At 42.5% G+C, this 24402-nt stretch overlaps 1 pseudogene; it reads left to right on the forward strand.

Moving 5' to 3' along the window:
- The first annotated feature begins 293 nt into the window (after window positions 1–293).
- On the forward strand, window positions 294–1658 carry LOC147451936 (uncharacterized; annotated as a pseudogene).
- Window positions 1659–24402: the final 22744 nt, after the last annotated feature.

Consider the following 24402-nt stretch of genomic DNA (forward strand, 5'->3'; position numbering starts at 1 on the left):
TGGAATCTAGAAGAAAAGTTTCTACAACAACCAGAGTCAGAAAAAGACTCCAAACATAGTCTCGATATTTTTGCTTTGTAGCCTATCCCCATTTTTGGCTCTTTTCCTAAATCCTGTCGCCAGTTTTTTCTTTGTAACAATTCTCCATTTCCTATGAATTAAGAAAGCCAAAATCATATTTTTTTTGTCTTGTCCATCATTGTTGTTTATCTCATTATTGTTTATGTTCAGATGTTGCCACTAGCAACATTGACAATCTTGATCACATAATAAGTATGATAGCACAGTCTACTATGAGAGACCCTCCTCATGTAGACGGTTCATTTAGAGTTGAGGGCCAAGTCCCATGTGGTAGCAGCATTGATGACCAAGAGGATAGAAACATGGAGTTTTTTGTCCTCAGTACAGGTGAGGACACAAAAATTATCATGAAAAAGTCTGAACCAGGAAGGGAAAATGGTGATGCATCTGTGGATGCAGGTGGTGATGCAAGTTGTGCAGTTGGTGCAGGTGGTGTAGGTGATGACACGGAGATTAAAATTGATAAGTCTGAACCACCTCGAGAAGATGGTGACGCATCTGTGGATGCAAGTGGTGCAATTGGTGCAGGCAGTGCAGGTGAAGACACAGACATTATCATTGAAAATTCTGAATCACCTTGGGAAGATGGTGATGCATCTGTGGATGCAATTGGTGAATCAAGTTGTGCAGGTGGGGCAGTTGGTGTAGGTGAGGACACGGAGATTACCAATGAAAAGTCTGAACCATCTTAGGAAGATGATGATGCATATGTGGATGCAGGTGGTGATGCAGGTTGTGCAGCTGGTGCAGTTGGTGCAGGTGGTACAGAACATGTAAGGCACGATGATGGGATGGTGTCTCGGCAAAGGGAGGATGGAGAAGGTGCACATGGTGTTGCAGATTATGTTAGGAACGATGATGGGACAATGTCTCGTCCATGGGAGGATCCTAGGAACATATTTTTTGAGAGTAAGCCAACTCTAATCCTTGATATTAATGGTGTCCTACTGACTTCATTAGACAAGAGGTACTGTTCACAGAAGCCTGCCTACTGGAATGATCTAGAAATTGTAGACACAGCAGGGGTGTTTGCTGGATATAACAGGGATGCACCTGCATTCTTGGACTGGTGCCTTGTGCACTTTGATGTATTTGTGTGGACCTGCTGCATGAAGACTAAAGCAGAAAAACTGTTGAGTGCCTGCTTTCCTGATCAATTTCCCCAATTCAAGGAAATTCTTGCACAACAGGATTGTGTAAGAGATGCTAGATTCAAGATAACTGGTGGAAAGCCTGCATTTTACAAGAAGCTAAGTGACTTCTGAAAGAAAAGAGGTCAGTACACTGCTACATCCACAATTCTAGTGGATGACGCACAGTACAAGCAACAGTACACTGCTACATCCAAAATTCTAGTGGATGACACACAGTACAAGCAACTGTGGAATCCTCCAGGCACTTTCTGCATTGTGAAGAATATGGAAAATCAGAATCCCACTGAGATTCAAGGATATCTTACAACAACTGTAACTTATTGGCTCACGGCTTGGCTTTGTGCGGAAGATCGCCTCAAGTATGTTGAGGACTGTGCACTGCCAAGACCGATCGATAACCTGAGCATTAGGATCTCAAAGTAGTGGCGTCTACAATATTACGGCTAGATATATTATCCTGATATGTAATCATGATAAGCGATGTAAACAGTCAACCATTTATTGACTTATGGAGTATTTTGCTCACTTGTAATGATGACACAATGTAGTAAAGCAGCTTCCAATGCTCAATGTAGTAAAGCATCTTTTGTTAACTTGTACACTTGTTTATGTTTTCCCATTGTTCATCACTGCACCTCCACAGTTGCACAATTACAAGTACTTAACACAGCTTCCGATACCAGGAAATGTTAAGGGCAGCTACCAGTCTGCATAGTAGCTACCCTTGCAACTACTTAGCTACACTTGTTTAATTTTCTATGTCTGTTGTGGAGATGATTTATTTATTATGGATTAATGTACGGAGTATTGATGGGCACTTGGTTGGTTCTAGTGGTCATGATCATTCATGCATCAGATGTATTCAGCATTTACTAGAGTCACTTGTCCATTGTCTCTTGGGACTCGCACATGCAGCCTCAAACGTTCAAAAAGTGCTGCCACATTTGCATGCCCGTGCGCTTATTCTGAATGGGTCCTTATCGCCCCCAGCGTGATGACCCTCCCTCATGACATTCAGTAATAACGGTGCCGATGGCGAAGGCGGGAGAGAAGCAGGAGCTTGCAAAAGACTACTAACACCTCCTGTTGTTTGCGGGCCTGCAAAAGCTGACCTTATCCTCTATCAACACAACCCTTGAGCAACCGCTTGCTGTGCATGTGTGAGATCCGTCATAGGTTGGTTGTCCGGTCAGGGGCATCAAACCCTTTAATGGCCGGCTGCATGTGCGAGTCTCATCTGGAGTTGCCCTCATCTTCTTTTTTAGGGAAAGGCTTTCGACAGAGTGTTCATGCTATTTGCCTCATGATATCACATAGGCATTTTAGACACGATTCAAGCAATTGCAAAACAGGGTGATACTCAGCGCAAAGATTACAGAGATTCCCCCAAAGAGAAAAAAAAAAAGAAAAGATGTTGAAGGGCCATCAAAAGTAGCTTAGATTAGAACTAGGAATGATATACATCAAAAGGAGTGCTATTGTAAATAGCCTCATATGTTTTTGAGGAAAGTAAGAATTGTCTTGTACATCCCACTTTCTACATTGGGAACTTAATAGCTCGTACAAGGTGGATTTAGGCTCAGAATTTAATAGCTTGAACTCATAGGGATTTTCTTTTCCTTGTTCGTACCAAACTCCTTTGACAACAAAGGAGCCGGCATTGCAAACATTTCCCCATGCATCTCTTAGAAAATCTTTAGTTTGAGTCTTTTCTGTTGTACATTTCAAGACATAGAAATCCACAAGCTCCTTATTGTCATGATGAGCTATAACAGCAAAATTTTCACCAACATGAAGTACATCACTCAATGCATCATGGTGTCCTTCATATGAAAACTCTTCAATCTTATCATCATCTTCGACATCATCTGTAGGTTCAAGGGTAACATAATTCCATCCAAAAACGTGTGATTTGTTTGAACACCTCCTCCAACTGCCTTGCAAACAAGCACTACAAAATCATGATAATTGCCGATACCTAAGAAGTTTTCCATTTGTTAAGGAGTAGCCACTGACACAATGTAACCCACGTGCATTAGGCACAGATTTACAATCCCGATGTTGGCTTCTATCCACATCACCTAATAGGACCTCCTAGAACAATCGAGTAACTCGTCGTACCTACGAAGAATAGGTGACTGTAGCACCATTGGACATGGTTTCTCTCAAAAATGGCACCACATCTACTGCACATTGTAATTTCACATAGTCTGCTTTAGCTGCTCCTGAGTGAGATGCCTCTTAATAACAGCACCTGCACCATCATGTTCGCCCTTCCCATTACCTCAACCTAAAAAGTGATGTGTCATTTTCAAACTTGTCAGGATTCCATATCGAGCAACAAAATAAAAAGGCCTCTTTACTTTGAACTGCGAGGTTGCTCCATCTGACCTGACCCAATGTTCTTTGAGCGATATGCCTAGCTCTTTCAACCAACCATAATGGAGCATAAAGCAATGTTGGACAAAAAGAGTATCATGGATTTTATCATCAGATTTATAGAAATGATAGTATTTTTGGACACTACCTGCAATCCTCACATATGTAATGTAAACAAAGATTGTCACCTATCTAGAAAACCAATGCATCGATTGGATCTCGTTCAGTTCTTTGAAAGTGTAATTTTCAGCAAAATCCACCACTGACACTACCACATCTTCAGGGAAGATACGTAGACACTTTAAATTGCTCAGCCTGCCATCTGTAAACAAAATTGTGCTTTATGAACTTACTTAGTTGATCCTTGAACAGTATGAAAAGCTGCCCGCATTGCATCTCCTTGTGAGAAAGAACTTTTCTTTTCTTCTTTTTCCTGAATCTGTTTCGCCAACTTCAAGATCTTCAAAAATCTTAACTGTTACCATGTGTGCACCATATACCTTCAATCGAGCAAATTGGTAGCTTCTTTGAAGGCCCACATGAAGAGCATTCGTCTATCAAACACTTCAGTGCAAAAAAATTTGACCCGCTAGCCTTCGAACATAAAACTGACTCCCAAAGCTTTGTAAGGCTAGGGCACTGATTTTTCTGAGCACTATATTGCAAATCTGCACCACAAATATCACATTGAAAACTACACTCTTTTCCATGCACACCATAGGAAATCTGCCTTATATGGTTTACAGGATCCCTCAAGAATGACATTTGAATATGCGTGATGCAACAACAGCTGTAGCGATCTCAAAGCTTGCATACAAAATAAGGTTTCAGCTTTTCAAATGTCCTTTGATGAATTTGTATCTCTAGGTGACTCTGTTTGAAGGCAAGAAAGAATCTACCTGTATTAGATAATGATATTCATTACACTTATTGGCAAAATCATAACTTATTATTGACATGTAAAACTGAGATCAATCTGGTGGGAGATAGTATAAGAATGGTAACTAATACTTTTGTGATCAGTGGAAGGAGAAAAGTTACAAGAGCCTGAGTCTAATGGTAGAAAGCACTCTAAGACCTGGTTGTTATCAGACTACCTAAGGGTAGCTGCCAGGTTAACAGTGGTAGCTACCAGGTTGATAGTGACAGCTACCAGGTTGACAAAGATAGCTACCAATCCACCAGATTTCCATGGCAAACCGCTAGCTTCCACCAAGATTTCCATGGCAGACTGGTAGCTTCCACCAGGATTGCATGGCAGAGTGCAAGCTATTACTCTCAGAATGGTAACTAATATTTTGTGATGAGTGGAAGGAGAAAAGTTAGAAGAGCCTGAGTCTAATAGTAGGAAGCACTCTAAGACTTGTGGCTACCTTTACCATGAGTAGCATTGTAAGGCTGGTTGTTATCAGACTACCGAAGGGTAGCTACCAGGTTGACATTGATAGATACCATGTTGACAGTGATAGCTAAAAATCCACCAGGATTGCCATGGCAAACTGGTAGCTTCCACCAAGATTGCCATGGTAGACTGATAGCTTCCACCAAGATTGCATGGCAGAGTGGAAGCTATTACTCTGAGAGTGATAGCTCCAGCTAGCACTAGGATACTGATAGCTACCAAGTCGACAATAATAGCTACCAGTACCCCAATACTACCATGGCAATCTGGTAGAAAGAACTATCAGACTGGTGGCTACCTTATCATGACTATGAGACTGTAAACTAGTAGGTTGAACGTGGTAGCCATCAAATTTACCAAGAACACCATGGAAAATTGGTAGCAACACCTATCAGACTAGTAGCTACCTTTACCGAGGACAACCTGGACACTACCAAAGTCTAACAGTGGTAATTATAAGGATCACAGTGGTAGCTACCAGTCATGTATAGTAAGCTACCTATTTGGCAGTGGTAGTTACTGGGTCTAAAGCAATGTGCAACAATAAGCAAATTGTACAACAGTAAACTGAAGTACAACCAAACCAGTGCATTTTGTCCATTTAGTGGCCTAGCTCGAGGAGGAGTGACTTGCTGGCGAGGAGGCCGTCTTTGATTACCATTTCCTTGATAGCGTCTTGGATGGGGGCAATAATACATGCCGTGACCTACCTCTCCACAGTTGTAGCAAATGTACTCACCTGCTTGCCTTTGTCCTTCTTGTCTATTTCGTTCATTTCCTGGCTGGGGAGCCCTTACACCTTGAACTAGATTGATGGACAGGTTCTCTAGTTGATTGGTGATTTGTTGAAGTAATTCTTGTTGAGAGGACTCTTGGTTTGTTTCTCCTGTCCTTGCTACTACCCTTGCCGTAGGTTGAGCTAGCGGTGGAGGCTCCATTCCCCCTTGTAGTTGAGCTTGGAATTTTAACTTCCTATCCTTCTCCCTTGCATAAGTCATAGCTTTATCAAAGGTATCTAGGAATTTACCTTTTACCTTTTCTCGAAGGATGGGGTAAAGCCCTGCCAGGAAACAGTCCTTCTTTAGGCATTCTGGCGACCTTTCTCCTTCACCTAGTGATGCACACCATTTCTCCCACAGGTTGGAAAACTTTCCTTCATAGCTTCTATAGTCATTGGGTGATGTTTGGCGTAGCTCTAAGAGCTGTCTCCATATCTCCTCTGGAGGCTCATGGCGGCGAAATTCTTCGATGAAGGCCATCTTTAAGGACTCCCAGTCTCTTCTTTCTTCAGGTGCCAAAGTTTGATAGCATAATTTTGCACCTTCCCTCAAGACCAAAGGAAAGGCCCTTAACTTAGTAGCTTCGTCATCCCTTCCCGATACCAGAAAGGCCATTTCCAAATTATCCAAAAAGTCTGGAGCAACCTCCCCAGGCTTACCATAAAAATTAGGGAAGGCCATAAGTGAGAGAGTAAACAATTACACAAACAACTCCAATTTATTTTAAATTAGAGTATGGTAATTACAATTTGGAGCTTTAGCACAACTTAGCTCAAAATAGGATGAAAATCGACACATCAAAGGAATGGTAATAGTCTAGTAAGGGTAGAATGACAGGATGAGGAGAGCGCAAGATTTCCCCAAGTCTCTCGGCTCCAAACAACAGGGCTATTCTTTGCTGATAAAAGATTTTTCTATCAATACAAATATTCACACGGATATGACGCACAAAATGGAAAGGAAACATGCGGGGATCATCATTCTCATTATTGGCATCCATACTTACACACAAGAGCCTAGCTTAGTTGCACCACCTTGGGACCAATGAGCCTGATCAGCCACAGAAGGTCAGCACCTCGGATCACTTCGACTCTTCCTGATGCATCTGTGAAGACGTAAGGTGTGATGGCAACACTTTGTACAATGCTGAGCCTTTTAGCAAGCAACAATTGGATGCTATTACCATAATCAGCATGACGAATGAAAGTGACACCATTAATGTGCAGCACATCATCAACTAAGATAGTTTCCTTAGATTGAGATAACTTCTTGAAAATTAGCAGCAAAGGTAGGGCAGGGGGGCTTTTCACCCGGTCTCCAAAGCACTTTGGACAATATCCAAAGTGATCTTCACGCGGACAGGAGGTTGGCTTGGGATTGGTGGTGTCTGGATTCACAAAGTGCACTGGGAGCACTCGCAGACGGGCGGCAATCTTGTAGGCAAGCCTTCGCCTCTTTGCTTCAGGAGGATTTAGGGGTGAGAGTCGTGGTTGCAAGTTGGAGGTTGAAGTTGGTTGCTCACTAGCCTTTTTCTTGCCTGTAGTGGTCATGTAATCCCTTATTAATGAGATTAAGCCAAATGTTACCTTACGCTTGAGCACGCGCTGCGGCCTTGGGCCACTTAGGTGTAGAGGTGATCTTCCTCCTCTTAGTTGGCTCCTCAGAAAAGAGAGGTCTGGTGATGCTTTCTCTTCCCTTAATGTGTGTCACAGTACCTTCGTGTATGTTGATGTAGAATATTTCAAGCTCGTGTGCGTTGGAGGTTTCTGGAGCACTCATAGGTTGAGAGGAGAGGTATATCAAGCTCTTCTTCTTACTCTCCTTCGTTGGCGACGATCACGAACAAGGCATGTAGAAGAACTTACTTCTTGAATTTCAATGACACTGCAACCTAGTAACAAGACCTCGATGAAAGCTTTTAAGGCCTCTAAAGCCTCCTCCTCTTCTGTTCTCCAATTTGCAAACTCCTCACGCCATTCATCCATGTCGTAGATTGCACATCTTCATTGCTTGTGGACTGAAGGTCTGTGTAGCCCTCCTCCGTGGGGGCACCAAAATGATAGTGGAAAAAAGAGCAGTGCAATCGGGTGGCCTCTGTACTCGTGCACCCTCCACAAACCACGCCTCATGCAAACAAGCAAAGAACAAAACAAAGGGGGCACCACCCTAAATTAAGAGGTTTAGGGACCTCACACATAGTGCACATAGGGAAGTGAGACTTCTGGAATTATGATGGCATCAAAACATATGGCAAAACACATAGAAACGAATCTTAGGGACCTTATGTAGCATATATATACACAAGACATCAGCTTAACAATACAATGGCATCTGATCATACATAACAAGGATATAGAGAAGCAAGCCAAGGATGGCATAATCCCTTGTCAAAAACAATCAACCCAGCAAGTAGGTATGATCCTACTAGCAACACATCAATACCTTAGAGAATGATGGCGAGGATGGTGGCCATAGAGCATGAGAGAAGACTCCTTATTTAGGTTTTAGGGCTAGTAATGTAGCATACTAGAGGGAGAGAGAGAGAGAGGGAGAGAGAGTAGAGCTCCATCCATAGCTCCTCGTTGTGAGCAATGTCATCATAGCTTCGTTGCTTGGTGAAGTGGGTGAAGTGTTGGTTTTGAGTGAGAGAAGGCCTCCTTATATAGGTTTCTGAGAGGGTTTAGGATTAGGGATAAACATGCTTAAATCCGCTGTTTGGGGTTACTTTTTGCTTAGGGTGGTCAACAAATTGAGGTCACCTCATATGTCACCATCAAGATATTCTCTAGAGTGATGTGAGAGGGGAGGGTAAATGCTGATTTTTCTGATTGTGACACATGGGGATAAGGCCTTGACCAGCATTTAAGAGCAGGTAAGGTGGTTGTTGAAACTGGAGGTTCTGCACATGTCAGGGGGGGACCTGCGGGGGGGAGGTGGCAGCTGGGTCCTCCTGAATATCAAATTCTCAAAAAATCTTCAACCATGGCTTCTTTTGACATGTGTTCTTTGAAAAAATCAGCATGTCTCTTTTCAACTCAAAAGTCTTTATCCCTGTTGACTCACCTTTACCATAAGATTTTCCCCTTTTCTCCTCCTGTAACTACATTGTTGATGCCCAATCACTGCTTCTAGTAACAGTGAACTGTTACCTACCAAATACTTATGGTGCAGTAAAAAATATTTACCATGGGTAAAAAAAGTTACTGTAGGTAAAAAGTGATTTGTATTTACCATGTAGGTGAAAAATATTTACTGTCGGTAAAAAAGTGAAAACGGAGTATGCTGTGCTGTGAGTCCACACGAACATCCTCGTGTAAATTTCACTAGAAATTCACACCTAGAATGGGCTATTCTGTAAGATATAGGTTGTAGGCATGCATAAGAGCTCGTTCCCACGTATCTTCTGTCCATGGCACTTTTTACTCTTTGGTGCTTGTGAAGTAGATTTTCTTCTCTTTTGAGATCCCTTGGACTATAGTATCCTCATCTCCCCAACAACTGACTGTGCCTTTATTGCATCTTCAGAAGGGGTCCTAAAAACCATGCATCACTATCCACGATGATAAGAGTCAAGCTGAACGAGATTGGGTTCTTCGTGAATTTAGATCTAGCAATAGCCCTATAATGAGAGCAACAAATGTTGCAACTCGGGGCTTGGATGTGAAGGATATAAAGTTTGTCTCATCAATTATGATTCATGGATCATAGTTCTTGTTGTGGTTTGACAAAAGTACAAGCAATGGAGCAAACAAAAGTAAAAACAAAAACAAAGACCGCATTGACATTTACAACCACATCATGTAAGCAAGGACGACATGAATTTCCAGGAGGGGAGTGTTGACCCGTGGGTCAACAACACGACATAACTCAACAAAACCCTATTTTTTGAGATTTATGAGATGCTGTGGATTATGGTTAAAAACATCATTTGTAATGAGTAGTTATTCTAGTTGTAGAAGCCAGGGTACAATGGCACTTCTAGATTGTACATACAAAGCCATTTTACCCCTTGAACTCTATTTTAGGTTTAACCTATGGTAGCCTTAATATATAAGGTACCTAGGTCATTTTATAAAGAGAACATTTATCATAATCAAGTTTTAAGCTGTCGTCAACTGTGTGTGAGAGAGGAAGATAGAGAGTGTGAGGTTCATCCTGGCGCTACTTCTCGCTTGTTTATCACATTGGAGATTTGACTACACCATTTTTCTAGGCTTGGTGAGAGCTACACATCATGGAGCACGCATGCTGACTCATCTACGAGTCATTTGTGGTTGTAAGTGTATCGAGAAATGACTATTTTATGCATGCAAGTAGTCATTAGAATCATGGAAACATAAGCTATACATATGTCTTCATAGATTTCGGTTTTGGGCACTTCCAAAATTCGGCTCTATCTTCATATGCATTTTTCACAGATGGGTCTAGAGTGACGGTTTTGGGTGTAGAGGCTTTGGGGTAGGTGTATCCTAGTGAGGGGATGGTGTTCCTTAAGTTTTGTACAATTCTAGTATGATTTAGTGAGTTTCCTTCCGTTTGTGTGTATGTGGGTGGGTTGGGTGGTGTAACTGAGAGCAATGAGATTGTTATTGTGGTTAAGGTGGCCTTCTAGAGTGTTGTATGTGTGGGATGGTCTCATCCTGACAAGCTAAAGAGTTTTCCTCCATGTGCCTATCGTGTTATTTGTGTCCTCGATTAACATTATGTTGATCAAGGTAGTGTTGCATGCACTTTATAGGTGTTGTGATTTGCTCCCACAAAAGCCGCCCTTGACAGTCACAATGGATTGAGATGGCCATGATACTTTTCAAGGGTGGAGATTAATGTGCGTCTTCCATCCTGCAAAGATTCATGGCCATATCTCCAATTTTTTTGCATTAGACTTGACAAGGGCTCAACAACATTGGCATTTCTCCCGCTAATGACCGTCAAGATGTCAACAAAAGGCCATGAAAATTTAATAAAAGTAGATCAATGCTAAACCTAAATAACAACATATGAATGAAAATTTTAGAAATGAACCACAAATAAGTGAGAGAAGGTACAACATCATAATATAGAAGATCCATGCACAAGAGTATACAAGATTGGAAATAACCAAAAGGCAAAAAATGTGGAATGATAATTAGGACTAATGAAAGGGTCATCGTTGGCACTCATCATCACAGATTTCCTCTCCGTAATGAGCACCAATATAATTGGCAAAGTCTGTAGCTCCGACTCTATTGCACATTGTATACATGATGCTCTCATGATCATGTGGACCCAAACATTAGTGAAGGATGCTCCCTTTCTTCTTGTTGATAATCCTCTCCATCCATAGCTTCACAACAAGGACAAGATGGGAGTAGTGTATGGCTACCTTTGAACACTCATAATACTATACAAAATGCATGTAGCACCCACATCTATGCACCTACTAAAAATAGCACCCTAAAATAACCATATTGTTAGAATCATATGCCTCACCAAAATCATCAATAGTGGATTCCTTAAGCAGAAGCTTTGCCTTGGTGAATCTAAGAATATAGTAGTTAGCTCCCCTTCACATTCCCCTCCTTAACAATAAATTCAAAATCATCTCCCTCTACCAAGTAATCTGTGAGAGTGTTAGCATCATCTGAGAGCTATGTGATCTCACCCTCAATGGAGCTACTCGATGTGAGTGTACCATGTGGTGATGGTGAAAGAGGGTGTAGTGTCGACCTGTCAATCCACTTTGTCATGGTGCGATTTGCCCACTCACCGTTGTGAGCAGGAAGATACACACACACACTATGGGGCAACACTCGGCTTACACAACCAGCCTGGCCGAGGCAGGAAACACACAGACGGAGTGAGAAGAGAGAGATTTCCCTCTTGCCCACTCAACACTCACACATACACACTCACACACACACTCTCAATTCAGCTCAAAGGAGGCAAATTGCTATTGTTTAGACTCAATGAAGCTCAGCCCAACACCAATGGGGCAAATAGTTTACACAGTATTGAGGAAATACACCAGATACAACCACAAAGTTAAGCAGAGGCTTCACTCACCGGAGAAGATTACACAGAAAAACAACAGAAAATTTGTGAGGAATTTGGCAAAATGGACAGCACCATTGCGTCCGGAACGCCCAAAAACCCCACCCTACAATGTCGCAGTGCTCAAATCCGAGCAGTTTAGGGCCAAAAAATGCTCCAAAAACAGCAAAAAACACACTTGCAGCTGTTCCTCCTCTCTTCTAAACGTTTTTTTCTGGTCTTCTCTCTAATTTTTCAGTTCCCACACTTAGCTTTATTAGTTGGGCACCGTGGCCTTTTAGATGACCTCAAACGGACCCCGAACAGGCCAAAAACTGACCTCGCAGTGCATAGTTGTCACCTTTTTTGCATCATCCGCACACCTGGCACTCAGTTTTTCCCAATAATGCATCCCGCAACCACGTGAAGTGGCCCCAAAAAGTGGTCCTCATGATGACCTTTCTGCATAAGTATCACAAGAAAACACCCACGTCGTGTCTGTACTTATCCACGTGCAAGTATTGACCCTATTCGACCTCCTGACGCCACTTGATGCCATTTGACGCACCTGCTTACCTCATGTCGTCGTCCCGCAGATAGATTCCTCGAGAAGTTTTACGTGCTACCAACTCTTCCTTATTGTAGAAAAAACACACTGGTACTGATAATAGTGAAAATCGTTGCACTATGTACACCCTGTCCTACCTGTACACACGTGGGCCCCACGTAACCACCTGGCTATGGAAATTGGGCAATCCTTTATTCGATGCACCATGCATGTGTATGTACATATGCGCAATCCCTTGCTCTAAAAAACTCCTGACATAATTTACCCATCCCCTAGGCTGCTAGATCATTCATGATCAGCAGCAGCAAAAAGCGATATGAGACTCGCAGCGTCACAAGTCTCCTTATCCTTCACCAACACTCCTTGATCCACATACAGCTCATCTTGCTTGACCATCATCAACCTGGCATGATACAGCTTAAGACGCAATCCATTTACCCTTGACTTATGTAGAAACCCATCCAGGTTAGCCAACTGATATGTACCATTCGGGAAACACTCCACTACCTTGAAAGGGCCTTCCCACTTAATTTGAAACTTCTTTCGGAAGGTGTTGTCCAGCTTACTGTTGTAGCGCAAAACCAAGTCATGCTTCTTCATACCCTTACTTTTTACCTTTTCATTTATCTTTTCCAAAGCCCTATCTTGCATCTGCCCATAATGTTCCAATGCACTCATCCTATCCAGTTGAACCTCTTGTAGCTGTAAGAGCCTCTCTTCGAATGCATCACTAGGCGGCCCAAGCAACTTCTCTAACATCTTGACCGTAGGCAACTCTACTTCCACAGGCAATAGTGCTTTTCCATACACCAAATGAAATGGAGTAAACCCTGTACCTGTCTTCACTAGAGTACGGTAAGCCCATAATGCACTAGGCAATTCCAAATCCCAATTCTTTCCTTGGTGCTCTGTAACTTTCGAAAGAATCTGTACCAACTCACCATTGAATCTTTCATTTAATACATTACACTGTGGGTAATAAGGAGTGGTATGCTGGTGCCTAATCTTCATCTTTGCACATAAAAAATCTAGCAGTTTAGCTCTAAAGCCAGGCCCCCTTATCTAAAAGTAGCTCCAGTGGCACCCCAAACTTGCAACATATTTCATCATACACAAATTTTTCCACATCCTTTGCAGTGATCTGTTTTACTACTATAGCCTCTGCCCATCTAGAGAGATAGTCCACTGCAGTCAAAATATAGCTTTTGCCTCTGCTTGTGATAGGTAACGGGCCTATTGCATCAATCCCCCACTTTTCAAACACATCAAACGCCATAATGGTTTTTTGTAGCTCTAGCTTCAACACTCTCTTCCCAAATGCTTGACACCTATTGCAAGACCTACACCAATGGTGAACATCCTTGTGCAAACTAGGCCATACATACCCCTCTTGAAAAATCTTATGCAAGGTGATCTTTAGAGCAAAATGTCCACCACATGCGCCTTCATGATTCTCTTCCAACACTCTATAAAGCTCCTCCCGCCAAGGTACACGTCTCAACACGAGATCAGCCCCTTTCATGTATAAGACATCACCAATCAATTTGTACCTATATGCTATACGCACAAAACCATACTTCTTAGACTTCTGAATCTCCTTTGGAATGATTCCTATTAGCAAAAACTCCTCTTCTTGAGCCAAACTTTCCCGGCCATGATAAAGAGGTAAAGTGGTCCTCAACACAAATAGCTCCCCAATCATGCCTTGAGCTGCTTCATTTGCCTCTCCATTTAGAGCACGTTCAATGTGTCTGATGCTCCATGCTTCGAACTTTTTTTAACGGGCCTTTAATTATGAAGCACATTTCCTTCAATGAGGTGTTCTTGCTCTTCCACACACCCAGCACTTGCTTCACCACTAACAAGGCATCACCTTTTATGCTCAACCTTCGAACCCCATGCTTCAAACAAATGTGTAATCCGGCTTCCAGACTACCATATTCAGCCTCATTGTTACTATGAGCATCCAATTTGAACCCTCTCTTGCATACTAGATTCCCCTCTAGATCATAAAGTGCTATACCCCCTGAAGCTGCATCACGGCTCTTTCTGTATGAACCATCAAAGAACAACACATGTGCATTGCTGATCTGTGGCACTTATTCAACTACCTTTCTCACCACCTCTTCCTTAACAATAAGGGGATTCTCCTTGTAGGTCAACAAATCAGCTAGTGTAGCTCTTGTACTATCTTCCACTAGAAAAGAGAACTCAAACTCTTGCAGCTCAATTACCCATTTCTTCACCACATTTGACATGTTAGTGCCATTAATTAACTGTGGCAAAAAGGCATAACTCGTCAAGAAAACAAAAGGTCACGACGAAATCGTCGACAAGGAAATATTACACTAGCCATCACTAGCTCTACTTCTGAGAACTTTCTCTCCGCTACCAACTTCACTCGGCTTGCACAATACACTGGCCTCATATAATGGCTGCCCTTCCCCTTTTGCAATAGCATGGCTCCAATGGCATCATCCCCTACTGAGGGATTTACATGAAAAACTTTCTCCCAATCATGAGCCTGCATGGCTGACAACCGACCTAACACCTCTTTCACCTCTTGAAACACTTCTTCACACTTGTCATCCCATTGCCATGTACTTCACTTTGTGTATAAAGGTTGCCAATTGCTTCGTACTTGTAGGTGATGGAAGAAGAATAATAGACTTAACCTTGTCTGGATCAGCCTCAATGCCATTTTCTGACACCATGTGTCCCAATAACTTCACCCTTGGCTGTGCTAGATGACATTTCTTTGGATTTAGTTATCCTCCACATTCATCATATCGAGCCAATACCATTTGCAACTTCTCATGGTGTTCAGCCCTACTGCTCTAGACACTGAAGTCGTCCATAAAAGCCTTAACACAACTACCAATGAATGGTTCTAATACCCAATTTGCTCTCTCTTGATAAAAGGATGGTCCATTTGATAACCCAAATGGTAATACCGTGTAGCAATAGCAGCCCCATGGCGTAATAAAAGTCGTCTTTGTGCGGTCTTTAAGAGCAATCTTCAATTGAAAATAGCCTGAAAAACCATCACACCCACTGTACCTCTCATAACCTACCATTGAATCCAAGATCTAATCGATGAATGGAAGAGAATATGGGTTCTTCTTAGTGGCTGCGTTTAACGGTTTAAAATCTACACAAATTCTCCACTTCCCATCCTTCTTTAGACTGACTACAACTGGAGTCACCCATTTTGTGGTCTCCACAGGGACTATGAACCCTGCCTTCAATAACTTGTCCACCTCTTCTCACAAGGCTTCCACTTGCTCTTGACCCATCCTTCTTAGCCTTTGCCGCACTGGCTTAGCACCTTCTTTCAGCTCTATATGCATCTCTTCGCCCTTGAACCCTCTGATCTCTTCATATGAAGTAATGAACAAATCAGGAAAACTAGCCAGCATGTGCAAATATATCTCCTTCTCCATAGCTGAGAAGTCTCCACTGATCATTTTTGTCATCAATTCCTGCTTCTTTGACAACTCAACCTTGGTTTGCATCAGCCCTTCAATCACTTCATAAGGCCTATCACTTTCATCTTCAACCTCATTCGCAAATGCAACTAAAACAGACTTCTAGATTTCTTTATCCATCAAAAGAAATGCAACATCAACATCCTCATCACTGCTGGTAGTGTTATCATTGTCCTCATCTGTCACTGTGGAATAGTTTTCATCACTAGACTCATCCTCATCTTCATAAAGCTCCTCTAATCGTTTCCTTGTGTCCATATTATAAAGCTTCTTGGTACCTATCTTTCATAGAGGCTAATCGTACCATGTCGCCAATCTTGAACAGCTCCCACTGCACATAACCATGGTCTGCCCAGTATAATAGGATATGCTCCCAACCCTGCTGGCATCACAAGAAAATCAACCACTTCCTTTGCATCATATGCCTCCACTTCTAAGCTCTTTACAACACCCAAGCATTTTACTTTTTGATGGTTTGCCAATCTGATCCGAAACCTGACACCCCAGCCACTGTGAGACCCATCTTCTCAACGCATGAGTGTGTTATGACGCATATTTGGGCTCCGCCATCCACATAACCTTGTCCCAAATTTTTCCTTTTATGCCACACATCTACTATTGGACAAATGTCTAGTAGCTCATCCATTGCCAACACCTTTACTGAACCTCTCTCTTGCTCTTTCTCCATTGGGTTAACCATCCTCTTCCACTGTCGCTTTAGCTTAGGCACCATCTCTATAAGCTGCCCAAAAGTAACATCTGCCTTCCTGCTTGTCAGATCCTCCTTCAAGTCATAGCTTAATTGCCCATCCCCTAGTGGAAAATCTGAAACATGAAACTTTCGACGAGCTCTCCTTTTCCTCTTGGCCTTGATATCCTCGCCTTCATGGCTCTTTCCTTTCTTCTTACAAGGACCTGGGGCACTTCTTCCTTCCTTATCCTCTCTGGTCCTCTTCCCAATAGGCATCACTAATGTATCCTCTAGCTTTGATGCCTTCTCCAAGGTGACTACACTTAGCACTTTTGTCTTTCCCTTTTCCTCTTGGGTTAATCCACTGGTTCCTTCATCTCCCTTAATTTCGATGCCATAATGATTTGACCTAGTTAACACCTGTCTTGGCAATGGATACATGTCTCCCCCCATCCTTGGTGGCTTATCACATTGCGGGCTGATGTGACCCAACTCTCCACAATTGTAACATGTGGGCGTCTGCCTCCAAAACCTACCATTGCTTTGTCCAACACCATTCCTAGGCCTTTCTTCACCTCATGGCTGATTTGCAAACCTCCCTCGACCTCGATTATTTCCCACTTGACCTAGCATGTTTAGGCTGAGATTCTTCATTAAATCTACCACTTGCCTCATGTCTTGCCTTAGCCCATCATCTTGCACTACTGTAGTGACCACTGCTGGCATAACTTGAGGAGTCACAGAAACCACTGGTTCATGATGAACCCCTGGCATGCGACCTTGCGAAGAATCCATATGCTAAAATTTAGACCTCATGGGCAAAGACTCCACCCCTAACTGGCTCATTTTCCTCAGCTTCCACTCTTTGTTCCTTGCTACCTCTAGTGCATCTTCATATGTCCTAGGCTTCTTTAGCTCCACTCTCCAATGTATATTCTCCCAAAGACCAGCCAAGAACCTGTCCTTCTTCATCATGTCAGGCGGGGGTACCTGTGGTGCTAAGGCCTTGCACATCCTCTCCCATGCCAATGAGAACTTACGTATGTACGCATCTATTGGCTCACCTTCCTTTTGCACTAAACCCTGTACTTCTTGCCACACTTTTTCAGGATCTTCTATCTTTACAAACTCCACTTCCAATCCATGCCTTAGATTGTCCCAACTCAATCTTACGGGTGGATCCGCTGCACGCAACTCCTCTTCAAATGCTTTGGACCAAACTCGTGCATCACTCTTCAAACAAATTTGAAGAAGACGTAACATATGTGCTGGGTCATGAATCTAGTTGCTAATGCAGGCAACCTCCATCTTTTCCAAAAATTCTTCCACATCTTCATCACTTCTTCCATGAAACTCCGGATAAGAGAAAGCCATGGCTACCCAAGTTATAATGCTTTGAGAACCCCTTCGAACACACGTGCAAGAACCCAAAACTTCTCACTACCCAATCCCCAGAAACTTCAATGGAGCTCAACTTTAGATAAGGAAAAACACATGCACATCAAATGAGTTTTCATAGTTAATCATCAAAATGACAACAGGCAAAGGACATTCCAGGATCTCTCGTAATCTTCTTGGCCCGAACATAAAGACTATGTGCTGCTGGAAAAAAATCTCCCTGGACACATGAACATTTATCTGGATTCTTTGAGTTAAATGAAAAGGAGTGAATTGAGGGCCATTTTGATCATCCATTAAAGCCAACCATGAAGCTCCCAAGAAGGCACACCTGACTTAACCTCTGATTTTGCCAAAATTTCAGCAGCATAACAACATAAATGGCTCAAAAAACCAAGAAACCAACCATCATAACTTGGAAAAATTTTGACAGAGTTTCCCCAGAAGTAGAGCAGTAGGAACCCAAAATATAGACTGTATATATATGCATAAACTGTCAACAATAGAACCCGAGCATCAAATAGGACTCACTAGTACATAGCCTATGGAGAGGTCACGAAAAGGGTGCTCCAGCTACTTGTATCACCTAAAGGATCTCCAAATTTGAGAATCCCCCAGCTCAATAAAAACCTCACGCTATCAACCCTCACACGAAGGCTAATGCAAATCGCGTATAGTCAAGTCTCAAAAATGACTATCTTCCAGACCGAGTCTCAGAAATGGCTGGGACTGCCAAATAAAACCATATATGGCTCCACAAAGGCGTACCATGACAGTTTCCACAAGTAACATACAATCCAACAAACAATGTGCTCAAACAGACGCCAAATGATGCATACCCACAACAACTGCAAGTGACATCACTGCTAGTATATCACTATACTCCAACTACCTGTATCTGTGTGAATCACCTGTACCTGTACCTGTCCCTATAACCTGTAACCTGTAACCTGCAACCTGTAATTTGTAATCCCGAATCACGAAGCTTGAAGCTCGAAGCAGAAAGTACTCGAAGAAGATCCTCCGTGGGGGCACCAAAAGAATGTGAGCGGGATGAAAACACACACAGCGCCTCTATAACCACCCGACACACACTCTTGGGAAGATACACACACACACTATGGGGCAACACTCGGCTTACACAACCAGCCTGGCCGAGACAGGAAACACACAAACGGAGTGAGAAGAGAGAGATTTCCCACTTGCCCACTCAACACTCACACACACACTCTCAATTCAACTCAAAGGAGGCAAATTGCTGTTGTTTAGACTCAATGAAGCTCAGCCCAACACCAATGGGGAAAATAGTTTACACAGTATTGAGGAAATACACCAGATACAACCACAAAGTTAAGCAGAGGCTTCACTCACCGGAGAAGATTACACAGAAAAATAGAAGAAAATCTGTGAGGAATTTGGCAAAATGGACAGCGCCATTGCGCCTGGAACGCCCAAAAACCCCACCCTACAATGTCGCAGTGCTCAAATCTGACCTCGGATGAGCAGTTTAGGGCCAAAAAATGCTCCAAAAACAGCAAAAAACACACTTGCGGCTGTTCCTCCTCTCTTATCCACGTTTTTTTCTGATCTTCTCTCTATTTTTTCAGTTCCCACACTTAGCTTTATTAGTTGGGCATCCGTGGCCTTTTAGATGACCTCAAACGGACCCCGAACAGGCCAGAAACTGACCTCGCAGTGCATAGTTGTCACCTTTTTTGCATCATCCGCACACCTGGCACTCAGTTTTTCCCAATAATGCATCCCGCAACCACGTGAAGTGGCCCCAAAAAGTGGTCCTCATGATGACCTTTCTACATAAGTATCACAAGAAAACACCCACGTCATGTCTGTACTTATCCACGTGCAAGTATTGACCCCATTCGACCTCCTGACACCACTCGATGCCATCTGACGCACCTGCTTACCTCATGTCGTCGTCCCGCGGATAGCTTCCTCGAGAATTTTTACGCGCTACCAACTCCTCCTTATTGTAGAAAAAACACACTGGTACTGATAATAGTGAAAATCGATGCACTATGTACACCCTGTCCTACCTGTACACACGCGGGCCCCACGTAACCACCTGACTATGGAAATTGGGCAATCCTTTATTCGATGTACCATGCATGTGTATGTACATATGCGCAATCCCTTGCTCCAAAAAACTCCTGACACCGTGTATGGAGACATTGCAAAAGCATAAGTGTCCTACCTAGTAAAGGTGGTGGGATCCTTGGCTACAGTGGTCCAAATGTTGTGCAATTGGTGCATACCTACTACCGTGTTACAATCCTAGATGGTGAGATCAATATCCTAGCTACAAAAACCAAAAGATCCTTCTCACTGAGCGTTCATTGGTTGTAGATTAGTCACATTGTATGTGTTGTGTGCACCACTCTACAAACCATCTAGAATCTCTAAATCAATCACTGTCTTGCCAAAAATGATATCAATGAAGAGTGTGTTGTGTACAAGTGCTTGCCCATTGTGCTCTCCCATCCCATGACCCAACACAAAGAAGCTCCAAATGCAAGGTATGACACTGCTATGGTGCCATCTATACAACCAAAAGAATTGACGTGCGCTTTTGAATTGTGCACCACAACCATCTGAAAAAATATAGCAAATAAGAGTATGAGATGTGATGCTCACGAAGGAAAAGATCATGCTATTGGAAACAATTTTGCACAAACTATGCATTGTGAGACTGATCCAAACTAGCTTATAAATGGCATTTGCATATGATCTCCTGTCGCAAGTCCTTGAAGCTCTTCACCCCATCAATTTTTTGCCTCTTTATGACGATAAGATACATGGACAAGGATCACCACCTTCAAGAGAATTTGAAAATGTTAGAGTACATGAAACAACACAGTTACATCATGTGGCTAAAAATGCAAAGCAAATGTAAATTTATCCAACCATTATCATTTTTACCTACTCAGAGAAGTAATATTTGCACTGGATCTCAAGCTGTGGAGAATAGGTGTACTTCTTTGCAAAATCTATGATAGAGACCATAGTGCCAATGGGTTAGGAGGCATAGCAATCACGAAAGTGATGATCCTGCCACTTCCCGTGATGTGCATGTTTCACATATGGATCTCGAGGGGCTCACTATATGTAGAACCAATATATCATGTGCGTTCAAGGCCTATTAATAAAACCACTTATCTATGAAGTTTTAACAAATAAAAGGGACCCTTTTTCTATGTAATCTGTAATTTTGCCCCAAGATCATTTTAATAGTCACCTTCTATATGTAGAAATGTGAGAAAAAATAGAATTAAGTAATCCCTAATGTTGAACGCACCTGATATGCGCATATACTTCTATGTGACACCCCCCCCCCTCTGAGATATGGATACACAGAGGACCTAAAACCCTACATGAAGAATGGACATGGGTCACTATGAGATGGACCGCCTCAAAGTCCTATGTATGTCTGGTAGTCATATTGTTGTCATGTAGCTAGATCACCCGCATCAACATTGCCCGAGACGGGAGTAAGTCAAGATCCCCACATTGGGCACACTTGTCCTCCACATACAACAACATCTGATAGTAGGAGGCCCCATTCACATGCTCACACAAAACAAAGTACATGAAGTCTTGTGGCCCCATTGGGACCTCTCTAGCACACCCAAAAAGAGTGTGGAACACATCATACATCATCAAAATCTACATATGATATTTGCAACAACATGTACCTCTCTAGCACGTGAATCACACGTACCAAGGATTGCATGCCTCAAAGGAGCACTGACCAATGGTGATCTTCGATTGGGTATCCTCGAATGCATGAAAGAGCTGACAATTGACTCTACATAATCTCTCTAATCATAGCACTATGCTCTATGTATTGTTTGCAACTAATGCTATGTCGAATTGTCTTTTTTAAGGTCTAGCAAGGCACTTCAATTCTCCTCCCATAACTATCCCATGAGCTCTCTCATGTGTGAATCTAGAATTCGTGAGCATCATGGAGCATGTCCATTGTTCACGCCCACTTCTCACCATGTCCCAAATCAAGTCAATTCTCCTAAGGTGTCCAACATGTAATGTGGGCCGACAAATACACAACACATGAGAACTATCTTGAGAAATACTTGTGATGGATGTAGCTGCCACCGCTGTGGTTCATGTGCGACAAGCTACGAGTGCATCACATGAGCCTTGTCGAGATAGTGCAATGTAAGAACTCCAAACACTATCTACAATGGCCTCTGTAGTGCAACGGGTCCTTGGACTATGGATCTCAATAGCTATGTGGACCCCAATGGAACAAGGATGTCACAAAAAATGCCAAAGCATCTGAGTATGTGAGGGAAGACTGATGTCATTAAAGTAGGCCTCGACAATGATGCTTGCACGATATCTAGCACCAGAAGCGCTAAGTGAGCATCTCACCGCCGAGGGAACATGCTCCAGAGCTAAAGTAGGATCCACTCATGCCTCGATGCCAACTCTAGAGGGTGCTCCAAGAGCAAGCAAGGGAGATCCACGCAAAGAAATGAAGAAATTGGCTTGCATCGATGGACTGTTGAAATGCTCTATAGTTGGTGATACCATATGAGACTCACCAAAGGCACTCAATGTGGGAGGTATGAGCTCACCAATGGGTGTCGCCTCTCCTAGTGTGACTATATATGCTGACATGAATGGTACATAGATGAAGGCAAATAGCTAGGTGATAGAGGGAGAGAAGAAGTATCACCCTCATACGGTGATACATGCATGTGAACATCCCCAAAATCGTCAATCGTAGGGAGAGTAATGGGCTTTTGCGGCACATACATATGTAGTCTTGCTCTAGAGTATTTCTTGCATTCTTGAGCTTTCTCTCGCTTTTCTTGTGCAAGAGCAATCGCCTCCACTTCTTGAACTTTGTGGATGGGGTCCTTGTGATGTCTATTGTGCTTTCAAGACCTTTGTGACTGTGAACCCATGTGCTCAATTAGGAAAATAAGTGCTAGAGTAGTTAGTGATTGAATCAAAGATGCATAAAGCATTAGGAAGTTTCGGAGCTCATTTGGAGGGCCTTCTAAGAAAATGTATTTTTTGCACATTCTCTCTAGAAAATATGGCAAATAATAGAGGTGGGTCTTTCATGGTAAAAGTTCAAAAAGTGTACTTTAAGTAGATTCTTTACTCTTCTAAACATTCGTAGATTCTTTACTCTTCTAAACGTTCAATAATATTTTTATGGACCTGTAGATGTTACAAAAGAGAATGGTGGAGTCTTACAACATCACATTTGAAGAGTCACGAGGGGTATTACATTTTGTGTTAAAACTGGATGAGTGTGAGCTTGTTAAAGAGAAAAATCTAGAGTGTGTTACTATTACTTTAATGAATAGATCCCTCTCAAAGTGTCCCAATGATGATCCTTTGTATTTTAGTGTTCAATCAGAATCTAACATATGATGGCTTGGTGCGTTTTAGGTAAGCGAGATTCTCAGCTAAGTTCAAATGTTCACCTCTACTTAAGTCTCATTTATTTTGTGTTGCAGGTAAATAAAGAAGATCATGAGATTCTATATTGGGTGTTCTATCGAACTAATATTCCGGAGGTGATTGATCGACAGACTAACCAGGGAGAGGTCCTACGTCTAGATGGAAGGGGAGACTTTCAAGTTCAGTTGCATCTTGCAGGTGACCTCAAATTTACATTACAGTGCATGTATAATTGTGGAATGGGTGCAATGGCAAAGTCGCCGTGTTTGTTCTGCATGGAGCCTACAAAGGTCATGGACCCAAAGTGGTGGAGAAAAGCTCCAACACGTCACATTGAGGACCCTACTTTTTGACGGTCTTGAAAATACCACTTGTGAATGTCCACATCTGTACAATGCATGCCCTTTGTAGAATTGTGGAGAAATTGATCTACTTATATATAGGGTTTTCTTGGAAAATTAAGAACTCAGCAGAGCGACAAGTGGCCTTCCAGTGCTTAGAATTGGTACTGTCGGATATGGGGCTTCATGGTGGCAATGTGAAAATCCAGCGGGATGAAAAGAGATCAACTGCTGAGAAGGATGTCCCATGCAAACCATCCATCGGTGGGGTGAAGGCACGGAGGTTTTCATCTAAACCCCAAGGAATACGAGATCCGAAGCTAACAAAACATGGAAAAATGTATAACACATCTTATGTTAGCAAGGTAGAGTATCAGAGCTAGAAAAAGCTACATATTGCAGTCAAAGATCAAGAACCGACTACTCGTAACGCGAAGGCTGAGGTTTGGCGATCAATAGACATCCTATTTTTGATGCGCGACAAAGATGACTGGTCACAAGGTGATATGAACAAGTTCAAGGAGAATCTCAACCTTCTCAAAAAATCATTCAAGACAGCATGGACAGACACCCAGATAACTCACTACATGGTATTACTGTGTATTTGATTCTCTTTTATGTGTAACTATGTGAGTGTAAAACATTCTAAGTAATC

The sequence above is a fragment of the Adiantum capillus-veneris genome, chromosome 8, assembly GCF_014529385.1.
Source record: "Adiantum capillus-veneris isolate H3 chromosome 8, ASM1452938v2, whole genome shotgun sequence".
NCBI classification, from domain to species: Eukaryota; Viridiplantae; Streptophyta; class Polypodiopsida; order Polypodiales; family Pteridaceae; genus Adiantum; species Adiantum capillus-veneris.